Here is a 6204-nt window from a genome sequence, read left to right on the forward strand (position 1 = left end):
ACATAGATAATCAGTCAGACTCTTTCCCCCAGGACTTTTTAAATCTTTTAGACTGTATGAATTTTACCCAGCATGTCAGAGTACCCACGCACAACAAGGGCCACACGTTAGACCTTGTTATTACTTATGGACTATCTACCAACATAACATCAGTTGTTGATTTAGGTATTTCTGACCATTTTTGTGTCATTTTTAAGGTTGAAGGTTTTATGAAACAAGCTATTCCTGAACGGATTATTAGGAAACGCTGTCTTAATGCTGAAGTGGCTGCAAACTTTACTGATCAACTTTACAGCGCCCCAGGTTTTTTTTTCACCTTCATCCTGTGATTTTATTGTTGACCATTTTAATAGTAAATTACGTGCTACCCTGGATAAAGTGGCCCCACTAAAACTGAAGAAAGTAACAACAAAACCAGCTCCTCCCTGGAAAACTGAAGATATCAAGAGGTTAAAAAGGAACTGCAGAATAGCAGAGCGGAGGTGGCAAAAAAACAAACTAACAAGAAATTATCAAATTCTACATGAACACTTATGTATTTACAATGAGGCTGTTAGAATATCAAGACAGGCCCACTTCTCCAAACTCATAACTGAAAATAAAAACAAATAAAGTGTCCTCTTTCCACAATCAATCCTAATTAACCCTGTTTCTAACAATCCTGCTGATATACCCACTGGTGCCAGGTGTGAGGAGTTTGCAGCCCATTTCAGAGATAAAGTAGAGAAAATTAGATCTGACCTGCATCAGATTTTAAATGGTCTGGGGTTTTCATTACCTGTGGGGAAACACTGGAGAGTTTTGCCCTGGTTGATGCTGCAATGCTTAGGGATGTTGTTTCACAGTTAAGATCTGCAACTTGTATTTTAGATCCCATCCCTACTGCCTTTTTTCAAAACTGTCTGTGGCTCTTTTGAGGAGGATTTACTGAGCATTGTGAATTGCTCTCTCCAGATGGGTGTCTTCCCTTCCTCCCTAAAGACAGCCATGGTGACCCCTGTTCTGAAGAAGAGCAATTTAAATGCCGCAGTTCTTAACAACTACAGACCAGTATCCAACCTGTCGTTTTTAAGCAAAATTTTAGAGAAATCTGTTTAAAAAATTATTGTTTTACCTCACACAATAAATTTGACAAGTTTCAGTCAGGTTTTAGGACCAATCACAGCACTGAGACGGCACTGGCCAAGGTTGTGAGTGACCTTAGGCTCAATACTGACATGAAAAAACTCTCTGTCTTAGTGGTGCTTGACCTCAGTGCAGCCTTTGCCACAGTTGACCACATTATTCTTTTAAACAGACTCCACGACATGGTTGGCCTCACTGGTACTGTTTTTAACTGGTTTAAATCCTATCTAACAGATAGAGAGTTCTCTGTTAGCATGAAGGAATCCTCGTCCAAGAGATATAGACTGACCTGTGGTGTACCCCAAGGCTCAGTTTTAGGCCCCACCCTTTTTAATCTTTACATGCTTCCTCTTGGTGATGTCATCAGGAGACACGGCATAAATTTCCACAGCTATGCTGATGACACACAGTTATATGTTGCCGTGACTCCTGATGAGCACAGGCCCATTGATGCCCTGTTAGATTGTATTTTAGATATCAGAGGGTGGATGGCAGAAAACTTCCTGCAGCTCAACCAGGATAAAACAGAAGTTTTAATGATTGGACCTGAAGTTGAGAGAGTGAAACTGGAGGCCAAACTGAAAACAATAGCACTCAACCATTTAAATCAAGTAAAAAACCTGGGAGTGATTTTAGACCCAGATCTCAGTTTTGAGCCCCATATTAAAAACATAACAAAGACTGCTTTTTATCATCTGAAGAACATCTCCCGCGTCAGGCTGTTTCTCTCTCGAGCCAGTGCAGAGACACTGATTCATGCTTTTATCACATCAAGATTACATTACTGCAATGCTCTTCTTTCTGGTGTTCCAAAGAAGTACCTGAACCAGCTGCAGCTTGTACAGAACGCAGCTGCACATCTGTTGACAAAGACCAGAAAAAGGGCCCATATTACACCAATTCTAAAGTCTCTGCACTGGCTCCCTGTTAGCTTCAGAATTGATTTTAAGATTCTTTTATTGGATTTTAAGTCTCTTAAAGGTCTTAGCCCACCTTATTTATCTGATTTGCTTCTATCTTAGGAGCCCACTAGACCCCTCTGGTCCTCTGGTACTGGCCTTTGAACTGTTCCCAGAGTAAAAACAAAAACCCACAGCCAGTCCTCCTTTTATTTCTATGGCCCTCACATGTGGAACAGCCTGCCTGAGGACGTGAGGGGAGCACCTAGTGTGGATATTTTTAAAAACAGACTCAAGACCCAAATTTCTTTTTCTACTACTATTGTATTTATTCATTTATTTATTCTTAACACAAAGGCTGTATTTTGCTTCTATTCCTCTATCATTTATGTATTTGTTTCATCATTTTGTATTCTCTTATTTCGTGGGTTTTCTTATTTTATGGGACTGAGAAATATTATTTTTATACCCAGGGTTGCTTTTTTAGATTGTTTAGATTTTGTTTTATAGTGTTTTATCTCAGTGTTTCCCCACACTACAAGACTCCAGAATTTAAGACAGCGTTTCCTCTTAACTTGCTTTTACCCTCTGGGTTGTGTGTGTGCTGAATGGAAGGGGTTGGGGGTGGCCTTGTTGTTATTGGGTTGGGGTTCTGGGGGATTTTATTTTATTCTCTGTAAAGCACCTTGAGTTGCTATTTTTATGTATGAAAGGTGCTATATAAATAAAGTTTGATTTGATTTGATTTGCTCGTTTCATGTATTCTGGTGATTTTGCAGTGACAGCAAATGGGAGCAAATGGTCAGTAGAACCCATCTCTTGGTGTCTTCCTCGTTTTCTTGGGTCTAGCTCAACTTCAGTACCACCTTAGTTGAAGCACCATCACAACTTTTGCGACACTGGCTTTTCTGATAAACTGGATCTTTCAAACTTTATGTGTCACTTTGTAATAGAAGATAAAGGACCCCTGTTCTGCAGCTCCTTGACCACAAAGACAAACACAAAGGTACAAAAAGTAAAGGAAACTACCTTATAAGGGCCTGGGTAGCTCAGATGGCAGAGCATCAGACTTTTAATCTGAGGGTCCAGGGTTCAAGTCCCTGTTCAGGCGTATAGAAAAGATCTTTCTCACTTCATTGCTCAGCCCCACCATTCCCTCTTTCCTTGGCCCTTAAAGGCTGAATAGTTGAGGTTTTTTCCTTAAAAATAATTTAAAATGTTCTCATTTGCTGTGAGGGATAAAAGGAAGCTTCCCTATAAACAATCTGTCTCCTATATCAACACTGTTTTTGTCAAGCTTTTGTCCTTCAAAATAAGAGTTCCATGCAGGAATAACTTGGGTGCACCGTGTTGCTCTTTCCAACTTCCTGGTTCCTTAACCAATCATATACGACTCCCCACGGTTACCTAACAACAACAACTGGTATTCATTCTAAACTACTAGTAAAAGAACCGGACCAGAAATAGTTTCAGAAAAACCTAAAAAGCCTCGGCATCCTGCTAAATAAGCAAACGGCCAAACATAGAATAAAACGAGGATCAATTTTGGAGGATCTTTTGAAAGGTGGAGAAGTCTGAGCTGGCAAAGTTTCTTATGTATTAGTGGAGTAAATTGGTGGGCTATTAGTTTACAACAACTGTAATGATGTTTGGGCCAAGTGAATACTGTGTTTGTCCTTATAAACTTATGAAATTACTATCAAATTAATTCATTAAGTGAGACTAAGGGAAAACTGCCGCTGTGTGGCATTTGTTGATTAATGTGGGCTTTGTTTACACTATTTCATGCTAACGTAAATTAGCGCTTGAAATTAGTGCTAGCATTGCAAGGCATAGCAACTTACTGTGTGTGTGTGAATCATCTTCACTCCGCATCATGGTGTTTGCTGGCGCTATGTTCTCCCTCCTTCATAGACTGTATATAAAAGAACCATCTGCGCACAAACCTACGTACAACTCTCCGAGGGGGAGGAGGGGAAGAACGCTCTCCGTGTTTTTCTGTTTTTCTGTGTTTGAAACGCTCTGTTCGACCTTTACATAAGTACACTCTCTGGCCAATTACAATTTTTAGGCAATGTTGGATAAGATGCCATGACATCATTATTCAATATAAATCCCTCAATTTTCATCCAATCACCATCACACTTACAGTTTTTTTTTTTTTTTTTTTTAACCCTGTCCTGTCCAGCATCCTAACATACAGAACGGTGGTCTGTGTGCCATATTTTGCTTGACAGATTTGCTCTACCAAGGGAGACATGTTATATACATGGCTGCCCTTGATATTTTTATTATTTTTATTCTTATCTTATTTTCTTTAGTCTTATATGTCAGTGCCGAACTTGACAGGGAGATAGAGGAAGAGAGAGAAAAAAGAAGGGAGAAAAGGGCAGGATTAAAATCGGGAAATAACTGTTGTCTATGCTGCCTAGAACATATCACAAAAAAACAACAACATAAACTACCACAGTACTACATGATACCGAAAGACAGATAGAATGATGATAATATAAAAAATTACAATAGTCATCAAACGTACCTGCAGATGAACGTACCAACACACAAACATCAACTACATCTAGTGAGAAGCGGATGGAGAGACGAGCACGTTTGTGAGCATGCACATGTTAACATGCATGTGTGGCCATGCAACAAGGAGGAAAAGTGTACCCGCAAGGGGGCCGCGATCACGCTGCACCCCGAAGCATCAGCGGGGGACGGGGGGAGCCCGAGGCCCCAAAGGCCAAGCAGATCCACAGAGTACGAAGCCCGGGACAGCCAAAGCAGACAGAGCAGCAGCCCACCCGGTCCAGAGCAGAGGGGCCCCCAGACCGGAACCCCCGGCGCGACGGGGCAGGGGCACCGGGCAGCCCAGGGCGATGGCGAGCAGGCCCAGCGGATGCCGGGCGCTGCGGTGCGGGCCGCACGGAGGGCAGGCGCCCCACAGGCCCAAGGGCCACCCTTTGCCCCCAGCAAAGCCCCACCCAGGAACCCGACGGGGCCCGACCGCCCCAGGCAAAACCACACTTACAGTTTTTAATCAGGGTCTGGTCCTGAACAGATACATATAACTAATTCTGGTCTCGGCCTAAGTCCCGCCCACTTAAAACAGGAAGTGCCTTTTTCAGACACCGGGGTCCCTCTCCTCAGGAATGAACCTCACATACTCAAAAGTGCTTCAGATCAGATCAAACCCTTTCATGACACTACAGGAAATAAAACCTCAATTTCCTTCATCAAGCAGAACCATGGCGAATGGTGTCGACCATTCTTCCATTAAATTCCATTCTTCCATTCCATTAAATTCCATATTTAATTTATCCTCTCCAACCACTGCAATGACTGACATTGATGAAATTCAGCATATTAATACAACATCCCAGGACAAAAAAATGGCCTCTTCTTGTCCAGATGTTGTCAACACCATAGCCCAAGCCCCTGGAAACAGGAAGTCCCATCATTTTAACCCTTTAATACCTGTAAAACTAATTCAAACTCATTAATATCATCCTTCATGAACTCATGGTTGAAAATATGACTAACTTCTTGCAGTATCATCATCAAAGTGGCTTCCTGTCATGGTTATATCATTTGCCATGAAGCAGGAAGTGGCTCTTACCCTGCCGTCGGTTGACCAATGGAGGTGATATTTTCCTGTTCTTGTTAGAGTTCCAACCTGAACATGGCTCTACGTGAAAAACGACTATAGCGCCACCCAGTGGCCATGTGCAATTTAATCATGCTCTGGTTTGTGAGAATTCAACACAATTTGTAAGAAACATCATGAACGCTTCAGATGTCATCACTGGTCAGACTGAGGTGCAAGTTGATCCTCTCATGAGGAAAATCACCACTTAATGAAGATAACCTCTTGAAGAATGGGCATACGGCGAGAGCGGCTGTGCAGTAGGAGGGAGGTTGCCGGCTAATGGGTCGGTACAATAGGCCGGAGTGGTGCCGTAGGTGCAAGGGTCTTCATCGCTGCTTGCAGCTTTAATTAATAATACTCCTGGATCAATGACCCCGTTTTCAGCACATTTTCAGATGAACACAAAAGTTTCAGTAGCCTAAAGTTAATGTTATTTGGCTCATGAGTTTGCATCTTTATTTTATAATTATTACTAAGATTATAGTTAATGATGTCATCAGTCATATTTTACATCATTCTTAAATTTGAACT

The 6204-nt window shown here is 41.8% G+C and overlaps 1 non-coding gene across 1 annotated transcript; it reads left to right on the forward strand.

Moving 5' to 3' along the window:
* The first annotated feature begins 3062 nt into the window (after positions 1-3062).
* trnak-uuu lies at positions 3063-3135 on the forward strand. The gene has a single exon. It is a non-coding gene; the product is annotated as a tRNA-Lys (tRNA).
* The last annotated feature ends 3069 nt before the right edge of the window (positions 3136-6204 follow it).

Source organism: Melanotaenia boesemani, chromosome 24, assembly GCF_017639745.1.
Source record: "Melanotaenia boesemani isolate fMelBoe1 chromosome 24, fMelBoe1.pri, whole genome shotgun sequence".
NCBI classification, from domain to species: Eukaryota; Metazoa; Chordata; class Actinopteri; order Atheriniformes; family Melanotaeniidae; genus Melanotaenia; species Melanotaenia boesemani.